We start from the raw sequence: 26,895 nt of genomic DNA on the forward strand, positions 1-26,895 counted from the left end.
CCATGGTCCTCACAATAGTAACATATGGCTGCAAAATCTTGACTATAAAAAAGGTCATGCATAAAATAATTGATGCTTTTGAACTGTGGGTGTAGAGAAAGTTACTGAGAGTACCCTGGAGTGCTAGAAGACCTAACCAGTCAATACTTAAAGCAATAAGGCCAGAGTGTTCACTAGAGAGGTTGATACAAGTATTAAACTTAGACTCTTTGGACACATAATGAGTAGACTAGATTGTATGGGAAAATCCTTGATGCTTGAAAAAATTAAAGGCAAAAGAAGAACAGGACGGCAGGAGCTAAGCTGTATAGTCAGTATATGTGAAGCTATTAACACGCCTATGCATGGCTGAAAGATATACTCAACTATATGTCTAGAAATTTAGGTCTGACTCACTAATTAAAAGTAAAGGGGTCGGCTTGTACACAAGTCGGACACATACCTTTGCAGAGTGAGCCATGGCGTCCAGCATGCTTTATAACCCCCCTCCCACCATCACCTTTTGCTTGGAAAAACACTACTTTGAGTAGTTTGATTTTGATATGAGAAGGTAGAGGCATGTGTTTAGTATTAGTGTGTAATATTAGTAATGTTCACATTTGCACCAATTTACCCAGTGGTAAGTGACACTTTCTTGATAAATAAAACACAGGTCTGAAAGTCCTGGTTACAACGATTAACAAGGAAAGGGCAGGGGGAAAACATACTGGGCAGCAGTGCTTACTAAGGGAGGGAGTGGATAATTGCTGCATTTGTAGACCTGGAGGAGTTATTGGGTGCACTTAAAGGAGTTGTCAGGGGAAATAAAGTAAAATGAATGGTACTTACCGGGGGCTTCCTCCAGCCCCAAGCTCCCAGGACCTCCCTCGCCGCAGCTCTGCCCGCAGCCATTTGCCGGAGCTCCGACCCGGTCCCCGGCGATGATGTCAGAGTGACCTCCAGGTCGCTCTGTACTGCGCCTGCGTGATCGGCGCCGTCAATCACCGCCACGTGGGCCGGAGCGGACTGCGCAGGCGCAGTAGTTTTGTGCCTGCGCAGTCCGCTCCGGCCCGCGTGGCGGTGATTGACAGCACCGATCCCGCAGGCGCAGTACAGAGTGACCTGGAGGTCGCTCTGACGTCATCGCCGGGGACCGGGTCGGAGCTCCGGCAAATGGCTGCGGGCAGAGCTGCGGCGAGGGAGGTCCTGGGAGCTTGGGGCTGGAGGAAGCCCCCGGTAAGTACCATTCATTTTACTTTATTTCCCCTGACAACTCCTTTAAGAGGCCAGGAGGGGTTAATGACTGCAGCACTTGCAGTGCAGTGCAGTACAGTGCAGTCAGTAACCCCTTCTTGTCTCCAAGTGCAGTCATTAACTTTGCTGGTTAGACTTTTACTTGAGTCAATAAACAATTTCAGCTTAAGAGGGTCAAATATTGGATTTGACTTATACACGAGGTTGACTTATATTAGTTGATATATGTATCTGGAATGCAAAAGTTCATACGGTCATAAAGAGTTGGAGTCAACAACTAATGAGAAAGAAGAGCCATTAGAAATGGGGCTCCCTAGGAAAGTGCTTGAAAAGGGAAGGGGGGTTAAGTTAGGCATCATGAATGAGTTAGCTGTTTTTTTTTTGGGGGGGGGGGGTTAAGGTTCAGGAAGGGGTCACAGTCACTGTGGGTTGAGTTGGGTTAGGCATCAAGACTGGCCATTTTGTTCACGTGAATTATTACTGTGAGCTAATTGATGAGGGGGCACACTATTTTGACAGTTGAACAGAGGAACTGCCATTCAGTAAGTGTTTTTGTACATAAAAAAATTGAGAATCCCCCATGAGGAGATGGACTAGTCAAAAACCTGTCATATCCTTCAGATCTTTACTGCCTATTATAAGTGACAGCAATGTAGCAGAAAGTAATTTATGGGACATTTTACTCAGGGAGAAATGTACAATTCATATGCATTATTTTTAATTTTACAATTTTTCAGGATAGTTGTCCTTTGACTAATACCCAGTGTCGGTGTCAAAATCACCCAGCACCGGAGCCAGCATGATCTACTGAGATGACAATCAATGGAGAACATAAGTGATCCAGGAGACCTGGGCTGGAATTATTAAAGTATAATTGCTATTAGATGGTAGACCCTTGCCTGGGACACATCTGATCATAGCAAACGGTGCAGAGAGATTATTGAATCAGCACTGACAGAGGGGTGTGCGCAGACCTGCATTGTCACAAGCGGTAATGCATGCACCCATCAGGTATTCTTACTGCCATTCAACATAATGCATGCCAGAGTTGCAAACGCTTACCTAATAGATACCTTTTTAAAGAGAATCTGTATTGTTAAAATCGCTCAAAAGTAAACATACCAGTGCGTTAGGGGACATCTCCTATTACCCTCTGTCACAATTTCGCCGCTCCTCGCCGCATTAAAAGTGGTTAAAAACAGTTTTAAAAAGTTTGTTTGTAAACAAACAAAATGGCCACCAAAACAGGAAGTAGGTTGATGTACAGTATGTCCACACATAGAAAAATACATCCATACACAAGCAGGCTGTATACAGCATTCCTTTTGAATCTCAAGAGATCATGTGTGTGTTTCTTTCCCCCATGCACTGAAGTTTCAGGCTGCTCTTTTCTTCCTGCAAACAGCTTTGCCCTTGTTTGTAATTCCTCAGTATGTGAAAGCCCAGCCAGCTCAGAGGACGATTTATCCAGCTTGTAAAAGATAAGAGAGAAGAGAGAAGCTGCTCTAATCTAAATAACACACAGGCAGTGTGCAGAGAGGGACCTGGAAGGGTGAGTTCATAGCAGAACCACAACACTGAAGAACTTGGCAGCCTTCCAGACACAGGCCGACAAGTCTGACAGGGGAAAGATACATTGATTTATTACAGAGACAGTGATAGTATAAAGTGCTGCAGTTAGCCAGAACACATTAGAATAGCTTTTGCAATTTTTGTTACGGAGTCTCTTTAAATAAATTCTTAAATAAACCATAAATTCAAACCCAATTTGACAATAAATCCTGGACAAGTTTTGTGGCCTTATAACAACCAGCAAACGTGTAATTGTACTAAAAAACTGTTCCTTGTTGGTATTCAATGAAAAAAGAATATTATGAATAACTAGACATTAAGCCCGTTAAATTAACGGGCGCTAGAGCAATTTTCTTTATAAAACGTGTGCGAGAGTCACTGTATCGTCTCCCCTGCTCTCCGCACTGCGTCCCTGTTGCCCTAGCAACCACAGGAGCGCCCGAGCCAGTCGAACTGCGGGCGCACGCGCAGAGCTGTCAGAGCCGGCTAAACTGCGCACACATGCACAGAACGCTCACAGCAGGGACACGGCCAGGAGACACAGGGACACAGCGGTTTTATAGAGGATTTACACATACAGTATCAGTAGAGTAAATATATGTAAGTGCAAGCTGCTAGATCATGTTATGTAGTCATTTGTCTCTGTATACATGAGCCTACACTATTTGGTTGTTCTGCCTTTCACTGATATTTGCAGTTCTCTGCTCTACAGTGACTCACAGAAAACATTTTCTCTCACAGCCAGAATTTCTTAGAAGGAAAAAAAGAAATGGCTTCCTTTTATGGAAGTCAGGCTCAGGCACACTGTAAATTAGAAAGTGATGTTCTTTTTACTTCAGTTTAAAGCAGCAGTTACTATTTAGGTCCACATTGCTACAACCAGCCATACACTTATCAGGTTTTTACATCATTTTGAGTAAATTTGTAAAGAATGTATTGCCCTAACATATCCAACTTATTCACTTTCTATAGATTTCAGACAGTTTAAAGAGCATAATTGTAACTGGGCATGATGGAAAGGGAGGGGGGCAGGAGAGGTGAAGGACCGATAGCTGCTTTGTGTTTGACTAAGGCTTGATAGAATTCTACTGAAATATATCCAAACAGAGTTTGCTATAGAAGTTGATCATAGGAATTGATATGGGTAGATTTGATCAGCTTAGCACATTGGGCTGTAATCGATTGATGCATGCATAGCCTTACTTTGGATCTTTCTTGATAAATAAAGACCCGTTCACATGTACGAGGAAAGTCGTCAGCAAGGGATCATTACCCAATTCCTCGGGTAACAGTACAGGGCTGACACTATAGCGATGTGCGGCTATCCACCCTTCTTTTAATATGTGCAGAGTGGGGGGAGGAGGAACGATGGAGCGGCGTAGAAGTGACGGGGTGAGTTGAGAGAGCAATGCTCTAAGCCAGCGATCAGCCACCTCTATCCGCCCTGCGGATTGCTAATCAAGGCATCGGGCACCTCTGTTAACACGCCCAATTCTCGACAGAGGCAGTTGTTAGCAACCATCTAGTCGAGTTTCATCCAGTGTGAGTGTGGGGTTTGAGCCATTGTGGTATTCAGACCTAAGAGTACCTACCACGTTGCTATTCTGCCACCAAAATGTTACTTAGCATTCTGAAAACGTTATACTCTGTGTGTAAATATTACTTAAAGAGCAATTGTAACGAGAGGTATAATGAGGCTGCTATATTTATTCCTCCTTAAGCAATACCAGTTGCCTGGCAGCCCTGCTGTTCTATTTGGCTGCAGTGGTGTTTGAATCACAAAAGAAGCAAGCATGCAGCTAATCTTGTCAGATCTGACAATAATATCAGAAACACCTGATATGCTGCATGCTTGTTCAGGGTCTATGACTAAAAGTATTAGAGTCAGAGGATCAGCTTGTTTAAAAGGAAATAAATATGGCAGCCTTCATATCCCTCTCGTTACAGATGTCCTTTGAGACCACCTTCTTTTCAAGTTTTTGATATAGTTCTCCAACATTGATTCCAATTTAAAATCCTAGCATGCTGTTTCTTGTAAGCTGCACAGGGATAAAACGGCTTAGCTAGTAAGAGCCAGAAGAATATCTTGGACAGCAGCTATCACTACTACACAATCAAATCAGACATTTTCCATATTGGTATGCAGCCTGTACAAATAAACAACAACAAGCACATTGTGCTTACCAAGATGGCTCATTTGTCTACATTCCACTAGTCAAGTTGTTTAGTTTAATTTTAGCAGCCAAGCTGCATCAAATAATTCTTAAATAAACAGTTTTCTGGACTGCATAGGGTCATAAATCATTTGAATTAAGCACCCACAAAAATCTAGCTTTGCTACTAATATTTATGTATTGTATGCCACATCGGAGTTCTGACTAAAATATACATTTCAAGCTATGGCTCATATACTACCACATCCAGTATACATTTGCAGTTTGATGTGCTCACAAATCAATACCTAAAATAACCTCGAAAATGAAAATAAAGGTCACTTATTTTTTTTTTTTTTTTTTTGTGTAAATAATTTGTATTGAATATTTGCACATGAATAAACAAGTTTTCAATAGCTAAACAAAGGTCACTTATTTTGTTATTGCAAACAATAAATATATATGACTACTTAATTGTCATTCTAAATTTTATAACATTTTATAGTCTGATTTAAAAAGCCTTTACTGAAATTAAGGTTTGGACCCCCCAAAATGATAATTTAGAGTACTATATGAACTAGAGTAGTGCAGTCCAAGTTCACAAGGGCGATAGCTCAACCTATGCCTGGAGGAAAGCACTACCCAAATTTTAACCCAGGTGTAAGGAAACGCGGAAAAGCCGCCGTCTCTCGAGGTGAGGCGGCTGTTTCCGCGTCCAGCATGGCGTCACAACGCGGAAAAAACGCCGCATGCCGCATGGGCAGTGCGGCGGAATCCGCATTGGTAACGGCGGAATCCACATCAGAGGCGACCCCCGCATTAGATACATTGCAAAACAGTACTGGTGTGGCTGGGACTGATAGTCCACCAAGATTCAGACTTACACGCGCGCGAGCACAGAGGCAGAGTTTAAATAGCAGTTAGAAGGGTGTCGGCTGACCAGCTGGGTCAGCTGACAAATTCCACTGCTCTCATTGGACCAGCAATTAGGGAGGTCCTGGAAAGGTCCTAGAGTATATATACTGCTGGTTGTTCACTTGCTCTTTGTCTGGCGTGCGATCACATATGTGGGAGCACCCAGATCCGTAGTCAGATCCGTTAGTGTGCCGGGACCAGCTGGAGCTGTAATCCTACACTAAGATAGATTCTGTTGATAGCTAAAGTACTAGTTTGATTGTGATTATCTGTTATGACTTCCTGCCTGCCTTGACTATCCTCCTGAACTCTGATCTTGTACCTCGATATTTCTGATTCTCTGTTGCCGAACCCCGGCTCGTTCCTTGACTCTGCTTCTGCCTCCTGATTTTGTACCCCGATATTTCTGATACCCCGTTGCTGAACCCTGCCTGTACTTTGACTCTGCCTTTGCCTCCTGATCCTGTACTTTATCTGTCCGTGTGTGTACGACCTGGCTTGTCCGACCTCGAGAACCGACCTTACCGTTAGAGGCGGTTCCTCGCTCTGTTAGCGATCCTTCCTCCTGAGGGTCACTTTCAGATATCCCTTCCTACTGTCAGTCTGACTCCTCCCGTCTTGGAGAGCTCAGGTCTGCGGAAGGAATCTGTGCAGTACTCCTTACTGCATTGAGGCCTTGTCCTCTTAGTGTTACAGTTACACCAAACACTACACTCTACTCGGGTGATCAGAGGTTAGTTTGTATATCGGATTATCGGTGAGACTGCAGTTCACTTATAATCTGGTATATATCTGTATTTTCGGTGATACTGCAGATCACCGGTAATCAGATACTCTCTGCGCCCACCGATCGTTACAGAACGCCAGACCCAAAAAATGCAAATGGACGCACACACTGACCGTCTGGGCGCACTTGCCACTTCGGTGGAAAACATCAACCAAGTGCTGGGTAGCCACAAGACTATGATTGATGTCCTATCAGGCTCTGTGCGAACCCTCCAGACGTCAGTTGATTCAGTGCGATCCCCTCCTAGTGCTGACATACGTATGCCCGTACCAGAGAAATTTTCCGGCCACAAGTCTGACTTCCGGAATTTTCAGAGTAGAGTGTTATCGTACTTCGAGTTGAGACCCCGATCCTCGGGGACTGAGACCCAACGGGTCACCTTTATTAAAACTTTGCTGACTGGTGACTCCCAGTCATGGGCATACAACCTGCCTCCTACCGATACTGCTCTGACCTCGGTAGAGGAATTCTTTAAGGCCATGGCCGTAATTTACGACGACCCTGACCTTGCGGCAACCTCTGAGCGGAAGCTCAAACTTTTGCGGCAAGACAGGGGTTCAGTCGAGGATTACGCGGCAGAATTTAGCAGATGGTCAGTCACGGCCAGATTTGATAATTTTGCCCTTATGGATTACTTCTTGTCTGGGTTGTCGGAGGAGGTCTCTGATTTAATGCTAACCTTGCCCGAGCCCAGGACAGTCGATGAGGCCATCACATCGGCCATTCGAGTCGACCGTCGATTACGCCATCAGAGGCAGATTCGGGGCAGTCACCGTGCCAGGGTAACATCATATGTGGCACCCTCCGCTGCACCCTTAGTAACGCCATCTCCATCTGTCTCATCTCCTCCGGCCTTGCCTCCACCCGAACCAATGCAGATTGGTTGTTCGAAATTGACCCAAGTGGAGCGAAGGCGGAGAATGATGGATCAACTGCCCGAACAAGTCGGGAAACGAATTTGCCTAGGAGTAGTGGGGGGTGACACCCTAGGCACGCCACTTGCACCCCTTAAAGAAAAGAAATTGCTTCTCCCTTGTACAGTTACATGGGAGAAGAAATCTGTGGTCACTGAGGCTTTCATTGACTCAGGCTCAGCGGCCAATTTTATGAACTTTAAGTTTGCTCAGGAGTTGGGTATTCCGCTCACTCCTGTGACACCCCCCATTCAGGTCACGGCAGTAGACGATTCCCCTCTACAACGGAATCGTGCTCTGTCGCAGACCCCGGAGGTGAAGGTCACCATAGGGGTACTGCATGGGGAACAATTATCGTTTTTTGTACTGCACATGTCTACCTCAACTATTATCCTAGGCATGCCGTGGTTGCAACTTCATTCACCTCAAATAGACTGGGCCACGGGTCAGTTAACCACTTGGTCACCTCGTTGTTTTCAGCGGTGTTTGGGGAAGTTGACCTTGGGGCAAACCAGATTTCAGGTGGAAGGGGTACCAGATCAGTATTCTGAATTTTCCGATGTGTTCTGTCCCAAGGCAGCTGATAAATTGCCCCCACATCGTCCTTTCGATTGTCCCATTGATCTCCGTTCAGGTTGTGTTCCCCCCCGGGGTCACTTGTACAATCTATCAGGGCCCGAAAAATTGGCCATGCAGGAGTACATCCGTGAAAATTTGGCCAAGGGTTTCATTCGCCCGTCCCGGTCACCTGCTGGAGCAGGGTTCTTTTTTGTCAAAAAGAAAGACGGAGGCCTGCGACCCTGCATCGATTATCGCGGTCTCAACAAGATTACTATAAAGAATCGCTATCCGTTGCCACTGATAGATGATTTGTTCACTCAGGTTACTGACGCTAAGATTTTTTCTAAGCTAGATTTGCGGGGCGCGTACAATCTGATACGTATAAGAAGGGGCGATGAGTGGAAGACGGCCTTTAATACACCAGACGGGCATTATGAGTACCTGGTGATGCCCTTCGGGTTATGTAATGCTCCGGCCGTTTTTCAGGAACTCATTAACGAGGTATTCCGGGAGGTGTTGGGGAAATTTGTACTAGTTTATCTTGATGATATTCTTATCTTCTCCAACAACCTCACTGAACATAGAAACCATGTGAGGTTTGTGTTAAATCAGTTAAGGCAGAACTCGTTATACGCAAAGCTTGAGAAGTGCATCTTCGAAGTAACATCTGTTGCGTTCTTGGGGTACATAATTTCCACCACAGGCCTGTCTATGGATCCTGCCAAGGTCTCCGCTGTTCTGGAGTGGCCACAGCCGGTTGGGTTGAAATCCCTTCAGCGCTTTCTTGGCTTCGCCAACTACTATAGACGGTTTATAAAGGGGTACTCCACTGTCATTGCTCCCCTTACCTGCCTCACTAAGAAGGGGGCAGATACCACTCACTGGTCTCCTGAGGCTTTACATGCTTTTGCCACCCTGAAGGGCCTATTCTGTTCAGCACCCATCCTCAGACATGTGGATGCCTCTTTCCCGTTCATTGTGGAGGTGGATGCCTCGGAGGTTGGGGTGGGGGCTGTGCTGTCACAGCGGTCAGGCTTGCAGGGTAAAATGCACCCGTGTGCGTATTTCTCTCGCAGGTTCTCCCCTGCAGAGAGGAATTACGATATTGGCAACAGGGAGCTCTTGGCCATCAAATTGGCTTTCGAGGAATGGCGACACTGGTTAGAGGGAGCTGAGCATACCATCACGGTTTACACCGATCACAAAAACCTAGAGTACATCGAGGGGGCTAAGAGGTTGAGCCCTCGCCAGGCTCGATGGTCGTTGTTCTTCTCCAGGTTTAGTTTCATTATTACGTACACCCCAGGGAGCAAGAATGTTAAGGCGGATGCTCTATCCAGATGTTTTGAGTCAGAGACAGCACAGCCCTCCATTCCAGAGACCATTATTCCCCAGAAATTAATACTGGCAGCCACTGAAACTTGGGAGGATTGGAGGGAGACATTGGCTCCCTTTCAGCAAGACATTCCGGAAGGGAAGCCCGCAGGGGTCCTGTTCGTTCCTCTGCCTTTTCGCCTGCAGGTTCTTGAGATGTTTCATGCACATAAGAACGCAGGGCATCCTGGGGCATCCAGAACACAGGATCTGATAGCCAGATGCGCCTGGTGGCCTTCCTTGGCAGCGGATTGTAAGGAATACGTAAAAGAGTGTTTGATATGTGCCAAGAGTAAACCCTCCCGGCTGGCACCTGTCGGTACGTTGCAGCCTTTGCCCACCCCGAATGAGCCGTGGACCCACCTGTCCATGGATTTTGTGGGCGAGCTTCCCAGGTCTGAAGGTATGGCGGTCATTTGGGTGATAGTCGACCGCTTTAGTAAGATGGCCCACTTTGTGCCTTTGAAAGGACTCCCCTCGGCTCAGGAATTGGCCGAGTTGTTTATCACTCATGTCTTCCGTTTACATGGCATTCCCGAAGACATAGTTTCAGACAGGGGAGTCCAATTCGTCTCACGGTTTTGGAAAGCTTTTTGCCACCTCATGGGCATAAAGCTGTCTTTTTCATCGGGCTATCACCCACAGACCAACGGCCAGACTGAGAGAATAAATCAGTCTTTAGAGCAATTTTTAAGGTGTTATGTGGCAGAGGCGCAGGACGATTGGGTCAGATTTCTGCCCTTCGCAGAATTTGCCCAGAATAATTTAAAAAACTCGTCCTCCGGATTCTCTCCCTTTCAGGTGGTGATGGGGAGATCACCCAAATTTTCCCCATTACCTATAGCCTCCACTCCTTTCCCAGCCCTGGAGGCCTGGCAAAAGTCATTGAAGGACCTTTGGGGGACGGTTAGAAGTAACCTGGAGAAGGCCTTTTTGAGTCAGAAGGGTCAAGCTGACAAAAGACGGTCGCTGGAGTGGAAGTTCCGACCAGGAGACTTGGTCTGGGTGTCCACACGTCACTTGACCCTAAGACAACCTTCGAATAAGCTTGGTCCCAGGTTTGTGGGTCCATTCCCGGTTGTCAGGAAAGTCAATGATGTTACTTACACCGTTGATCTTCCCTCTAGCATGCGGGGGTTGAGGTCTTTCCACGTGTCCCTTCTTAAGCCAGCAGTCCAGGTGGGTCCCACTCCTCCTCCTCCTGTCTTGGTAGATGCCCAACACGAATATGAGGTGGAGAAGATTCTAGATTCACGCTCTGTACAAAACTCGGTACAATACCTCGTGCACTGGAAAGGGTACGGCATTGAGGAGAGGCAATGGGTACCGGGGACGCGCATGCATGCAGACGAATTAAAAAGGGAGTTTCATGCCTTACACCCCGAGAAACCTGGTGGGAGTTGTCCGGAGTCCACTCCTCGGGGGGGGGGGGGGGGGGGGGTACTGTAAGGAAACGCGGAAAAGCCGCCGTCTCTCGAGGTGAGGCGGCTGTTTCCGTGTCCAGCATGGCGTCACAACGCGGAAAAAACGCTGCATGCCGCATGGGCAGTGCGGCGGAATCCGCATTGGTAACGGCGGAATCCACATCAGAGGCGACCCCCGCATTAGATACATTGCAAAACAGTACTGGTGTGGCTGGGACTGATAGTCCACCAAGATTCAGACTTACACGCGCGCGAGCACAGAGGCAGAGTTTAAATAGCAGTTAGAAGGGTGTCGGCTGACCAGCTGGGTCAGCTGACAAATTCCACTGCTCTCATTGGACCAGCAATTAGGGAGGTCCTGGAAAGGTCCTAGAGTATATATACTGCTGGTTGTTCACTTGCTCTTTGTCTGGCGTGCGATCACATATGTGGGAGCACCCAGATCCGTAGTCAGATCCGTTAGTGTGCCGGGACCAGCTGGAGCTGTAATCCTACACTAAGATAGATTCTGTTGATAGCTAAAGTACTAGTTTGATTGTGATTATCTGTTATGACTTCCTGCCTGCCTTGACTATCCTCCTGAACTCTGATCTTGTACCTCGATATTTCTGATTCTCTGTTGCCGAACCCCGGCTCGTTCCTTGACTCTGCTTCTGCCTCCTGATTTTGTACCCCGATATTTCTGATACCCCGTTGCTGAACCCTGCCTGTACTTTGACTCTGCCTTTGCCTCCTGATCCTGTACTTTATCTGTCCGTGTGTGTACGACCTGGCTTGTCCGACCTCGAGAACCGACCTTACCGTTAGAGGCGGTTCCTCGCTCTGTTAGCGATCCTTCCTCCTGAGGGTCACTTTCAGATATCCCTTCCTACTGTCAGTCTGACTCCTCCCGTCTTGGAGAGCTCAGGTCTGCGGAAGGAATCTGTGCAGTACTCCTTACTGCATTGAGGCCTTGTCCTCTTAGTGTTACAGTTACACCAAACACTACACTCTACTCGGGTGATCAGAGGTTAGTTTGTATATCGGATTATCGGTGAGACTGCAGTTCACTTATAATCTGGTATATATCTGTATTTTCGGTGATACTGCAGATCACCGGTAATCAGATACTCTCTGCGCCCACCGATCGTTACACCAGGCCTGGAGAAAAGACTACCCACAAATCTCAACCTACGCCTGGAGGAAAGCGCTACCCACAAATCTCAACCACACCTGAGGAAAGCACTATTCACAAATCTCAAACCATCTAGGTAATTGTTCCACACTTTTGCTCACCTGTCAGGTCCAAGTAGCTTAGACCGCTGCCGTTTTTCTATTGTACAAATCTCAAACCATGCCTGATGGAAAACACTACCCACAAAACTCAACCCATGCCTGGAGAAAAGCACTACCCACAAATCTCAACCCACTCCTCGGGGAAAACAATTCCCAAAAATTTCAGGGTGGATGTTAAACCCAGGCCGGGAGGAAAGGGCTACCCAAAAAATTCAACCTACGCCTGGAGGAAAGCACTACCAACAAAACTCAACCCATGACTGAAGAACAGCACTACCCACAAAACTCAACCCATGCCTGGAGGAAAGCACTAATCCAAAATCTCAGGGTGGATGCTAAACCCATGCCCGGAGAAAAGCACTATTCACAAATCTCAACCTACACCTGGAGGAAAGCTCTACCTCCAAATCTCAACCTATGCCTGGAGTAAAGCATTACCTCCAAATCTCAGGGTGGGCACTAAACCCATGCCTGGAGAAAAACATTCTTTGTGTAGAGGTGTGTAGTGGCAACGTGCATGTGCGCACGTTCGTGAGAGTGCAGGCGATCACGGTTTTCCAGACCCTATGGTCAGGCTGAGGTAGTTCAATGACAGTGAAGTGACCAAAAAAAAACACTGATTCTGCACTAAGGCCTTATACAGGGGCAGTAGTGGATACTAGATGCCAGTAGTGGTGGTGATGGATTATTGGGTTATGGTCGGTGCACTACTAGGATCAGCAGACCTGTCCCCAAAAGCAAATGCGTTCCCTGGACACACAGAATTGCAATATAACAATAGCAAGAAAAAGAAAAACAGCAGTTAGGAGGGTGAACTACTGTAGCACTAAGCACTGACTGCACCTGTCTGCAACAGCTAAAGTGCACTGTGTTGTGTGGACACACTGAACAGCAATATCACAAGATCAAAACACAGCCTTTAGAAGGGCTCTTGGGGTTATATAGATGGTGAATTGGTCCTGTAGCAGCAAGAATCTCCACTGGAGACACAGAACACAGGCCTAGCTAACGCCTTCTCTATCTGCAGAAATGCTCTGTCCCTAGTCTCCTTCACAGTAGCCACAGTCAGAGTGTAAAATGGCTGCTGTGCTGGCTTTATGATAGGTGGAGGGGGTTGGTCCAGGTGGGAGGGATAGCTGATTGGCTGCCATGTGTCTGCTGACTCTGGGGTGAGGGGGCAATTTCCGTCTCCATTATAATGTATAGGGGGCAAATCGAAATCACTTTTTACGTGGATCAGTTTTTGATCAGTCCATTGTGAACCGGGCCTAAGGGTTACTGCAGAAAACACTTTGCTTCTGCCTTATGAAACAATCCTGCAAGTTTACGTAACCTGGTTTTATGAAAGTTTATGGATGAAATTTATTTTAAAACGCATTCTTCTTTAAACATAAGCTTGGCTTTACAACTACAGTAATCTGTGTTTATAATCTAAAGTATTAGTAGAGTAAGGAGAATTAGGAGTTTATTTCCTATGAATGAGGCATATACCATATATACATGAAACACACCAGATCTGAGTGTGATGGAGTAGAAGAGTAAAAGATAGGAGCAATGATGACAATTCCAGCTGTTGTTTCAGTTCAAAGACAGAGTCAGTAGAGTCAGTACGATGCAGGTCCATGTGGGCTTCTAAATGCCATGACACCATGTATTTATGTTTTACATAACCAAGAGTCAGAAAACTAGATACTCCAGGGGGAAATAGCACAAACTGTTGCAACAGAACCCAAAAACAGCAACCTATCTATTTATCTATCTATAAATCACAAAACCTTCTATAAAATATAGCAATAGAGATGTCATCACTGCAAGATCAGACCACTGGCGTGTAACAGGGGGCCTGGGGGCTAAGGTGCCCGGCAGTGGCAGCTCCTTCTGTCCCACCTCCCAAAGCAGCGGCAGCTCCTTGTGTCCACTTCCGCCTCCCGCACTGATCTTCTCCCCCTTTCACTTCTGAGATTGTGCAAGGCAGAGACTTTACCTTTACCTGAGCATATAGCTTACTGAGCGTATCAGGCCTAGGACTCACTAGCAGCTCTTTTCTGAGCGATTTGTGATTTCAAAAGCTTTTGTTAATGTAATGCTATGGGTGTGATCCCACTAGAGTGATGTGATTTTCAAAAAATCACCCATAGCATTGCATTAGGAAGAGCTTTACAAATCACATGCGCTTATAAAAGCTCTCCTAGTTGGTCCCAGGCCTAAAGCTACGTACACACACTAGATTAAACTCGCCCGGGGCGGCTGATAGAAACCACCACAGGCAAAAATATAGCGAGAATCTGGTGTGTGTGCGCAGCGGTCTCTGGTCACATAAAGATCAGGCATGCCAGAATTTCAGCAATCCCCGACACTTATGCGACACCTCACCCTGCCAGTGAGAAGCCACTCTGTCCTGTGGCAAGCATCATTCCTCCATCCCCCTCCTTACTAAACGATGTACAGTATAGTCTGCAGACTAGTGACGTGTCTGTACAGCATCAGGCCCTGAACTGTTGCCAGAGAGATTGATCTCGATTTTCGCCATGGGACAGTCCTTGTACATGTGTACTTTTAGCATGTTTCTTCTAGTTCCTCCACTCACACCTGGTGGAACATAGTCTGGCTCTGGCAGGAGAAAAGTGCATACAAACTGCTACAGAAAGTACTTAGAAAGCTCAGGGAGGCTCTAAGTAATAACTATTACTGTATGGATATCAGCAACATACCATTATTTAGAATTTATATAGCGCCAACATCTTCCGCAGTGCTTTACAGAGTTCATATTCATGTCACTAACTGACCCTCAGAGGAGCTCACAATCTAATCCCTACCATAGTCATATATACATTGTAGTTTAGGGGTAAGCCAATTAAATGATCTGTATGTTTTTGGGACATGGGAGGAAACTGGAGTGCCCAGAGGAAACCCATGCAGACAAAGGGAGATCATACAAACTCCATGCAGATAGTGGCTGGGATACGAACCAAGGACACAGCAATGCAAGGCAGTGGCGTAGCTAAGGAGCTGTAGGTCCCGATGCAAGTCTTACATTGGGGCCCCCCAAGCACTCTATACATAACAATTGATACGGCGCACCAAAACCTGCCAATGGCAACTACAGTGTCAGAGGTGCAAGAAGGGGATGGGGAACAGTTTGTTAATGATTACCACAATTCAAAGCATCTATAGAAGTGAATATTATGAGCACAGGACCAATAGAGAGCTAATACTTTAGTTGAGGGGGGCCCATCGGGGCCCCTCTGGCCCAAGGGCCCTGATGCGGTCGCAACCTCTGCAACCCCTATTGCTACGCCCCTGAGGCAAGGCACGGCAGGAGTGCTATTCACTACACCACTGTGCTGCGCATAACTGTGTAATTAACTCTACTTTCTGGCATACAGTAATGGCAAGGGAATGGGAATGTAAGAGCTCCATTTAAAAGTCATACAAAATGACAGAAAGGTAATTGCTTAGTATGACTTTCATCTTAGTGGGATAAATGTTTGAAAAAATACTGAAAAAGAAAAAGTCAAAAGACCTGATGGGCCGCTATTAGTTGTATCCTGAAAAGGTCATGCCTTAACAGCTAGTAAGAAATTGGGACCCCCAAAAAACTAAATTACACATTTGGACATAATTGTTCTTCAAAATATAATGATCATTTAAACATATGGAACTGCATTCTGAAAAATCCATTCTCCCCAGAGAAGTCTGTAATATCTGAGACTGCACAGCAAGAAAAAATGAAGTCATGTTATAGTTAAGAAAAATCACAGACAAAAGAATTCTCCCAGGAGAAGTAATTGATTTAAGCCATTAAGATGTATAATGTATTTGATCATTTCCATTGTGTGCTCTTCCCTATTCATCACAGAGCATTGCCTTGCGTGGCCTGCACTACTGAAAAAAACACAGCTGTGTCCAGCAGTGCTTAGTGATTTTTTTTAATGCCATGCACACCTGCATTTATTATACCTGCATGTACAATATGTAAAGGTTGGATTCAGGGGATTTAGAAAAAAAATGAAGCCTGGTACACACCATGCAATTTGTATGCCAGATACTACTTGAGACAGTGATCAGATCGATATTCAGATGTGACATCGATTGGATATAGACAAAAAGCTAACTTACATATGTATGCCATTTTTTCAAATTCCGTTCAGATTTCCAATTATTTTTCTGATTGTATCAATTGAAATGAAAGGACATACACATGGAGCGATAGCCAGTTTTTCAATAAATCGTTTCCAGCATGTCCGATCTGCTTCCAATCGAGAAACAGGTAGATTCTGAGCTTGGGATCAGTCACTGTAAACTTTTTTTTACCTAGATCCGATCATTTTCTTGATCGGAAATATGATCTGAAGTAAAAATTGCATGGTGTGTGCCAGCTTTTAAAAAAGAAAAGAAGAAAAAAAAACAGCAGTGTAGCTCCCACTCTCCCCCCCCCCCCCCCCCCCCCAAGACTCTGGTCATACATACAGAGCATGTGGCTCTGTACCCTGAGCCATAGTCAGCCCACATGGTTATTATCAACACTTGGGGGGGAGGGCAGTGGGAAGCCTGTGTAAGACATTTAAATATCCCGTTGCTGCGGTTCCTAATCAGTTACATCAGGGATTGTGGTGAGTATAAATGGCAGGTATGTAGTCCTTTAATCAAATGAAAATATTACAAAAGAACAGTGGATTATAAAAGAAGGAACAAAAAATAAATAATTTAGAAAATATAAAGGCATTACCATGCTAGACATAAATAAAATCAGGTGCCTGCATACTTTTATCACACGTTGCCGATCAGGCTTGACCTTATTGTACAAACTATAGTTAATTAAAACATATCCCTGAGTAGCAGTATGTATTAGTTGTGTATCTGCTCACAGGGATTTACTAGAAATTGTACAGTGTGTTGGGCAACATTCAGTTGTCTCACTACTGACTCTCTCTGTGATTGGTTGAATAAGTGAGTAACGCTATAGGGGTCTTTGCTGATCCCCCCACACAAATGTTGTGGGGTGTAGCTATCCCACAGCTCCTACTCCTTCAATATACTTGAACCAATTGGATATGTCAGATATACAGTGAGACATTCATGTCCAATTTCACACACATAATCGATGTCAGAAGTTGGCCTATACATATATGGCCATTCTGATATCTGTATCATACATCGTCCCCATAGGGGACATAAAAGCCTTCATAGAAGGTAGCTGGGTAGGAATATTATCACCATTGGGGTGTGTGAACAGTGAAAACAGATGCCCAAGGGTGCCACTCAACAATTGTTTCGCCTCAAGCTGAGGCGTCGTCAGGAGTATGTGAAACACAGCATTTACAAATATATACAACAGTTCAACCCTCCACCCAACCAACAGAGATTCCCCCAGCAACTCGCTCAAGTCAGAGCTGAGTGTGAAATGATGCCGGTTGCTTAAATAGCCCTGTCCATGTCCACCTCCCACAAGGATGCCTCCTCCCCTTCTATGTATGCATACAGCTTCCTCCCTCACCTGAAATGCTATGCCTGCCAGCGCTCTGTGTACGTGATACGATACAATCCTTCCCTCAGTAAGTTACTGCTGCTTCCTTATGCGTGACATCACATCCTGTGACGTCACATCCCCTTTCCGTATATGTCCTCTGATAGGCTGATTTGGCCAAGCTGGCTGCTCCGCATCGCTGCATCTGGGTTGCCATAGCAACCTATCAACAACAGCGCACTGTGTATCCTTCTGATGGGCTGATTTTACAGAGCTGGCTGCTCCGCATCGCCGTATATGAGTTACCATAGGCACCAATCAGCATGCTGCGCTGTGTTGTTAGACATTACAAGGGGATTGATAGCCCTGCTATGTCCGATAGGAGCACTGTTACGTTTTTTAGGCGTTTTAATCAGGACATTACAAGGGGATTAGTAACCCTGCTGTGATCGGTAGGAGCTATGCTGCGTTTTTTAGGCGTTTTGATCCCATTGTTACAGGGGTCAAATCCAGCAGCGTTGCTCCTTACCACTTCTTTTAATCATATCAGGGGATTGCATATTTGACCCAGACAGATCATATTCACCCACTGTATGTCCCTCGGTCCCAATGTCACCCCTTGGGATGTGAGTCACAAACAGTGACAATCCAACCACATACTGACATCTTAGTGAGAGAGGGGTGCTATCTGATTCACAATTGAGGCGGAGAGTTAATGTATATATAGATGTGCAGATGTGTTTGATATAAACACATGTGCCTTAAATAGATTGAATGGCAGGAAACTAGGGGGGGGGGGGAGGGGAGAAGGGGGGAGAGGAGGGAGGGGGGACATCGCAACTTGGTTGTATATAAACATTTAGGAGGGAAATACAATGGATAGGTGTGAATCAATTACCTATGGAAATGCATAGCAAAAAAGCATGATACATGAGATCATAAATCACACTATATTGTGTCAATGGGTGCACCTGGGGGTGCATATTAGATGAAGCCCTTAATAGAAAAATCCTCGTTTAGGCCCCGTGGGGCCACAGAGTCCACACGAAAAATCCACGCTAGTTCCAACTGTAACAGTTTTTTATCAAGGTCACCCCCTCTTTTGCCCTGTTTCCACTGTTGGACCCCCCAAAAGGAGATGGCCAGTGGGTTCGAGCTGTGGTACATGTTCATGTGTTTGGCAACCGAGGTATCTCGTTTATGCTTGATGTCTCCAACGTGCTCCAGTACCCTATCTTTTAGAGTTCTCGTCGATTTTCCCACATAAAGTAGGTCACAATCACAGGTAGCTGCATAAACAAGGCCTCGGGTATTACAGTTGATAAAGGTCCTGATCACAAAAGTCCTGTTGACAGCCTTCGCCCAGAACTCTTTTGTCCTAGATATAAATGGACAGGCTTTACAGTGGCCGCATTTAAAGCAGCCACTAGGTTTTGGTGGTAGCCAGTTAAGGTGTGTTATGTCCTCTTTTCTCCCAGAGAAAGTGCTGTGGACCAGTATGTCCTTTAAATTCTCCGTCCGTTTGTACGTGATTGACGGTTTTATTGGTAAATGTCTGGTTAGCTCTTTGTCCTGATGTAGGACTGGCCAATACTTGTCCATAATTTCGTAAATTTGGTGTGATTGCTTAGAAAACGAGCCTATAAGCCTCACTATGGAGGTTTCTTTCGATGTTGAAGGGCATTTCTTATCCCCCAAAGTGTCATCCCTTTTACCCGCTTTTGCTCTACCATAAGCTCTCTCAATAACCTTTTTTGGAAACCCTCTCTGTTCAAATCTATTTCTCAGAAGATTGCTTTCTTCCTCGAAACTCTCCTCGGTCGAGCAGTTCCTTCTCGCCCTTAAAAACTGCCCAACTGGGATCCCTGCCTTTAATGATCTAGGGTGGGCGCTCTGCCAATGAAGCAAAGAATTTGTTGCTGTCTCCTTACTAAAGATTCTCGTGTTTAGGGCCCCTTTAGTATATTTTATGATTTCCAGGTCTAGGAATGTAATTCTGTTTGCATTGATCTCGGAGGTGAAGTGCATTCCTATTACATTGTTGTTTAATAATTCAACAAAGCTGATGAACAAATCTTCTGGACCATCCCATAATAAAAGCACGTCATCGATAAATCTTCCCCAGAATGAAATGTGGGAAGTGAAGAATAGTAAGTCCTCACTAAACACAACTGTGTCTTCCCACCAGCCCAGGAACAGATTTGCAAATGAGGGGGCGCAAGCCGTCCCCATAGCACTGCCCCTAAGCTGGTGGTACCATCTGTCGTTAAACATGAACGTGTTATGGGTCAAGATGAAATCTAGAGCTTTCAGGAGGAATTCAGAGTGAGCCTTCAAATGTACCCCTCTTGACCTCAGAAAGTATTGTACAGCCTGGATGCCGAGGTCATGTCTGATGTTACTATATAGCGCCTCTACATCCAGGCTTGCAAGAAAGGTAGTTTCAGAAACCTGGAGGTCTTGTAATCTCACCAGAACGTCTTTGGTGTCACGCAAATACGGTGGCAGGGATTCTACAAACGGCCTCAGGAAGGAGTCAACATATTGGCTGAGAGTGTCGGTAAGATTCCCTCTCCCTGACACAATGGGTCTCCCTGGGGGATCGGTCTTATTTTTGTGTACTTTTGGCAGAGCATAGAAGACTGATGTTATAGGGTGTTTTGTGGACAACTTGAGGTGCTCATAATCATTTTTGTCGAGAGCCCCAGTGTCCAGACCCTCTAATAAAAGTTCTTTGAGGGCTACTCTATGTTCATTTATGGGGTTCTTTTTTAACAGTCCATATTGCTTCTTTTGACTGAGTATTTTGACACACATTTGTACATACATGTCCTCATCCATGATGACCACATTACCTCCTTTGTCCGCAGGTTTAATTACAATTTCTTTATTTTTTATTAAAGAAATTGTAATAGGAATGCACTTCACCTCCGAGATCAATGCAAACAGAATTACATTCCTAGACCTGGAAATCATAAAAGATACTAAAGGGGCCCTAAACACGAGAATCTTTAGAAAGGAGACAGCAACAAATTCTTTGCTTCATTGGCAGAGCGCCCACCCTAGATCATTAAAGGCAGGGATCCCAGTTGGGCAGTTTTTAAGGGCGAGAAGGAACTGCTCGACCGAGGAGAGTTTCGAGGAAGAAAGCAATCTTCTGAGAAATAGATTTGAACAGAGAGGGTTTCCAAAAAAGGTTATTGAGAGAGCTTATGGTAGAGCAAAAGCGAGTAAAAGGGATGACACTTTGGGGGATAAGAAATGCCCTTCAACATCGAAAGAAACCTCCATAGTGAGGCTTATAGGCTCGTTTTCTAAGCAATCACACCAAATTTACGAAATTATGGACAAGTATTGACCTACATCAGGACAAAGAGCTAACCAGACATTTACCAATAAAACCGTCAATCACGTACAAACGGACGGAGAATTTAAAGGACATACTGGTCCACAGCACTTTCTCTGGGAGAAAAGAGGACATAACACACCTTAACTGGCTACCACCAAAACCTAGTGGCTGCTTTAAATGCGGCCACTGTAAAGCCTGTCCATTTATATCTAGGACAAAAGAGTTCTGGGCGAAGGCTGTCAACAGGACTTTTGTGATCAGGACCTTTATCAACTGTAATACCCGAGGCCTTGTTTATGCAGCTACCTGTGATTGTGACCTACTTTATGTGGGAAAAACGACGAGAGCTCTAAAAGATAGGGTACTGGAGCACGTTGGAGACATCAAGCATAAACGAGATACCTCGGTTGCCAAACACATGAACATGTACCACAGCTCGAACCCACTGGCCATCTCCTTTTGGGGGGTCCAACAGTGGAAACAGGGCAAAAGAGGGGGTGACCTTGATAAAAAACTGTTACAGTTGGAACTAGCGTGGATTTTTCGTGTGGACTCTGTGGCCCCACGGGGCCTAAACGAGGATTTTTCTATTAAGGGCTTCATCTAATATGCACCCCCAGGTGCACCCATTGACACAATATAGTGTGATTTATGATCTCATGTATCATGCTTTTTTGCTATGCATTTCCATAGGTAATTGATTCACACCTATCCATTGTATTTCCCTCCTAAATGTTTATATACAACCAAGATGCGATGTCCCCCCTCCCTCCTCTCCCCCCTTCTCCCCTCCCCCCCCCCCTAGTTTCCTGCCATTCAATCTATTTAAGGCACATGTGTTTATATCAAACACATCTGCACATCTATATATACATTAACTCTCCGCCTCAATTGTGAATCAGATAGCACCCCTCTCTCACTAAGATGTCAGTATTTGGTTGGATTGTCACTGTTTGTGACTCACATCCCAAGGGGTGACATTGGGACCGAGGGACATACAGTGGGTGAATATGATCTGTCTGGGTCAAATATGCAATCCCCTGATATGATTAAAAGAAGTGGTAAGGAGCAACGCTGCTGGATTTGACCCCTGTAACAATGGGATCAAAACGCCTAAAAAACGCAGCATAGCTCCTACCGATCACAGCAGGGTTACTAATCCCCTTGTAATGTCCTGATTAAAACGCCTAAAAAACGTAACAGTGCTCCTATCGGACATAGCAGGGCTATCAATCCCCTTGTAATGTCCAACAACACAGCGCAGCATGCTGATTGGTGCCTATGGTAACTCATATACGGCGATGCGGAGCAGCCAGCTCTGTAAAATCAGCCCATCAGAAGGATACACAGCGCGCTGTTGTTGATAGGTTGCTATGGCAACCCAGATGCAGCGATGCGGAGCAGCCAGCTTGGCCAAATCAGCCTATCAGAGGACATATACGGAAAGGGGATGTGACATCACAGGATGTGATGTCACGCATAAGGAAGCAGCAGTAACTTACTGAGGGAAGGATTGTATCGTATCACGTACACAGAGCGCTGGCAGGCATAGCATTTCAGGTGAGGGAGGAAGCTGTATGCATACATAGAAGGGGAGGAGGCATCCTTGTGGGAGGTGGACATGGACAGGGCTATTTAAGCAACCGGCATCATTTCACACTCAGCTCTGACTTGAGCGAGTTGCTGGGGGAATCTCTGTTGGTTGGGTGGAGGGTTGAACTGTTGTATATATTTGTAAATGCTGTGTTTCACATACTCCTGACGACGCCTCAGCTTGAGGCGAAACAATTGTTGAGTGGCACCCTTGGGCATCTGTTTTCACTGTTCACACACCCCAATGGTGATAATATTCCTACCCAGCTACCTTCTATGAAGGCTTTTATGTCCCCTATGGGGACGATGTATGATACAGATATCAGAATGGCCATATATGTATAGGCCAACTTCTGACATCGATTATGTGTGTGAAATTGGACATGAATGTCTCACTGTATATCTGACATATCCAATTGGTTCAAGTATATTGAAGGAGTAGGAGCTGTGGGATAGCTACACCCCACAACATTTGTGTGGGGGGGATCAGCAAAGACCCCTATAGCGTTACTCACTTATTCAACCAATCACAGAGAGAGTCAGTAGTGAGGCAACTGAATGTTGCCCAACACACTGTACAATTTCTAGTAAATCCCTGTGAGCAGATACACAACTAATACATACTGCTACTCAGGGATATGTTTTAATTAACTATAGTTTGTACAATAAGGTCAAGCCTGATCGGCAACGTGTGATAGACAGTTTTTACCTGTACATTTATCTTTCGGTAGTGAGACAGTGCCTGCATACTTTTGTTAAACTTTTTTTTTTTTTTACAACGTGGGTGCTTTTTTTGATTATTATACTTAAGCAGAGAGTTGGTAGGTGACTGTGTGCACAGGCTCTTTTGACTCATGACTTGGTAGGAGATTTGAAAAGGACCCCTTTTACTTATTCACTTGGCCAATTGGTGACCAGATGTTACCATAGGCCTTCCTCATTTTAATACAACCACATTCCTTTTGAAGTACACAGATTTAGGGAAGACCATGTTCCCTTCCACACTGAGGAAAGGGTGCTTTGTGGGAGGGAGGAGAACGGTCTGGCTCCCTCTTTAGGTTCTCTCGAATGGGGAAATCTATGTGGGGTGGTTGTGGCTCAGGAGGTAGACTTCACACTTTCTGGCTCTTCCCTCTCAGCCATCCAACCTGCAGAGTTGGAAATTGGATGGGAGACTGCATCTATGAAAAAAGAATGATGATGAGATTTGGGCCTGCTCCTAATGCTAACCTACCACTATGTAAGCCTAAATCTGCTAACTGACAGCTATCTAAACCGGTTCACAAGTTCACAAACAGCATGTGTTGTGCTCAGCCAATCAGTCTATTTAGAACACAGTAACACTTTCAATAGCATGACTACACCAACAGAATCTCTCTGAAGCAAGACCAGCTTTTAGGAGTCTTATACATATCTGTGGACACAAGCATATTCACGTCTCTAATGCTGGGCGCTAGGCAAACTCAGAATAGGTCTCTTACATCATGGCAAATTGACAGATAGTGCCCAGACATAAAAAAAACCATCAAGCACGTATCCTATCTTATGCAAAGTAGTACTTATGTTCAGAGCCGGGACAAGGTCCTCCAGCACCCAAGGCTGAGACAACAAAGTGCGCCCCTCCATCCCTCCCACCCAGCCATCACACACCGATTGCTATTAGACTAAGAGGTGCCACAGGGCCCACAACCTCCCCAACACCTTAATATCTAGTTATATGGCTTGCAGTCACTGCCATGTATCCCCTTTTCTTATTTCTTTCTGCTTCAAACACAATTAGGAATGACAGCTGAATGAATTCTGCGCCCCCCCTACACTGCGCCCTGAGGCTGGAGCCTCTCCAGCCTATGCCTCGGCCCGGCCCTGCTTATGTTCATGAACTCCTCATTGTATACCATGGGTCATTTGTGATAATTACAACCTAAAGATGTCACACTGAACAGGACTTCAGTAACAGCTCTCTCCTTACATCCCATTTGTTTTGAAAACTATAAGCTCACCATTTCCTCTTGAAGCCAAAGAAAATAATAACCAGTCTCCTGCTGAGTACAATACATGATTTGTTTACATGACTGAGCTGTATAAGAAAATATGTACTAATAGAATCTATGTCTTTGGAAGTACAACAGTAAGAGGTTGATGTATAATGGGAAGCATGATTGGAGTATGGTTCTAAAATAATAACAGTACTTGGAAATATGATTCATGAATAATAAAGAAAAATGACATCATGGGTGATGGATAACATAGAAACTGATGAAATGCAGCGCTTGAGCAGAGTTTCAGAAGTGGTATCAGCTATCATATGGTACATAATATGAAAGCCAGCACAAGAAAAATGACTGACACTTATTCTTTGTACTATATACTTAAAGGACACCTGAATTGAGAGGGATACGGAGGCTGCCCTATATATTTCCTTTAAAGAGGTGGGCTCAAAAAAATGAAAAAAAAAAAAAAGTAGGCTACCTGTTTTTCGGTGCTGAGTGAATCAGGTAGCTGCAAAAACCACCGCTCCCCGCCGCTCCTGTGGGCCGCAAGGACCCACTTTCACTTTTGTGACCTCTGGGTGTGTCTGTGACTGTGTGTGAGACTGTGTGTCTCTCATAGTGTGCAGGGAGGCGGGGGAGCGGCAGGGGGTGCGGCCAGGGGGAGAGAGCTGCCCAATGGCAGCTCAGGAAACCCTGCAGGAACGCCCCTGGCTGGCGTTTTGAACAGGGAATTCCTCTCCCCTGTGTTTACCTCCGAGTTAGCAACAAATCTTGTCGCTTAACCCGGGGAACTATAGTGCGGCAGTGGGGGTGCAGAGAGCGGCAGTGGGGGGACACAGAGCCATGTCATTAGTCAGAGAACATGCCTCTGTGTCCCACCTGGCCCCCCAAGATCCACCTCGGGTTCTCTTTAAAGAAATACAGTTGCCTGGCTATCCTCTGCCTCTAATGCTTTTAGCCACAAGCCCTAAACAAGCATATGCAGATCCTATGTTTCTGACACTATTGTCAAATCTGACAAGATTAGCTGCATGCTTGTTTCTGGTGTGCTTCAGACACTACTGCAGCCAAATAGATCAGCAGGGCTGCCAGGCAACTGGTATTGTTTAAAATTGAGAGAAATATCACAGCCTCATTTACTTCTCACTTCAGGTTCCCTTTAAAGGACCACTATCCCAAAGATTGTAAAATTGAAAATATGTTTGCATGCATACATATAAGATGTACATCTATGCTAGAGTAAAATGCATCATACAATACTTTTTTCCTATGTTGCAGACACTTACAGTAGATAAGTAAAAATCTGGCAGGTTTTGGATGAGACCATCTCCTCATAGGGGATTCTCATAATTTCCTTCGGTCTGTACAAAAGCAGGGCCCTTTTCCACTAGCAGTCGCTAGCGTTCACGCTGAACGATAGCGATTGCTGAATCGCAAAAGGTAAAAAATTACCGGCGATTTCCCGACGTTTGCGATCGCGATTTTGCTATGCTATGCACTGCATAGCAAAATCGCGGCAATCGCTCAGCCGCGCGATCGCGATCAGGTCAAGAACGAATCGCGGTAGTGGAAATGACCTACCGCGATTCCTATGTTAAAAGCAAACTGTATCGATTTGAAAAATCACTAGCGGTTTGCGGTTTTGCGATTCAGTCATAGCAAACGCTGTAGTGGAAAAGGGCCCTAATACTGCTTATATGAGCCAGTGGAAATGATCTATAAAATACGCATAGTGTGGCATGCAATACTGTACAGAGTGAGGTAATCCCTCACATACCCTACTGGCTGCTGCAGAATATACTGTATGAGAAAAGTGCAGATGTCTGGTTGAAAGATGCTACAGTAATCGTTCAGAAGCATGCTAAATTAGCTGCAAGCTAGCAGAGCGGTCATAGAGAAGCTAGAGTGTAATATACTGTAATGTATACCAGGTTCATTCTTCAGCTAACATGTCAATTCCCTCAACACTTTCCACTTGTTATTTTTTTGTGAAATAAACTGTTGGAGATCTGCAGGATGGCCTGTTTTTCATTTTAATAGAAGCGGTTTGGTAACATTTGCAGAAAAAGGAAGGATGCACGCAGTGGCCGTTCCTCATGCATAATCAAGCTTAAAGGGGCACTGTGGCGAAAAATTGCAAAATTTAAAATATGTGCAAAAATAGACAAACAAGAAGTAAAATGAGCCATCAATTACTTTTCTCCTATGTTGCTGTCACTTACGGTAGGTAGTAGAAGTCTGACAGAAGTGACAGGTTTTTTGACTAGTCCATCTCTTCATAGGGGAT

At 45.2% G+C, this 26,895-nt stretch overlaps 1 protein-coding gene across 1 annotated transcript in view; it reads right to left on the minus strand.

Moving 5' to 3' along the window:
* Positions 1 to 26,895, minus strand: part of SYNPO2 (synaptopodin 2) — a 304,927-nt gene that overhangs the window by 259,752 nt on the left and 18,280 nt on the right. The window lies entirely within an intron of this gene.

This window comes from Hyperolius riggenbachi, chromosome 1 (assembly GCF_040937935.1).
Source record: "Hyperolius riggenbachi isolate aHypRig1 chromosome 1, aHypRig1.pri, whole genome shotgun sequence".
NCBI lineage: Eukaryota > Metazoa > Chordata > Amphibia > Anura > Hyperoliidae > Hyperolius > Hyperolius riggenbachi.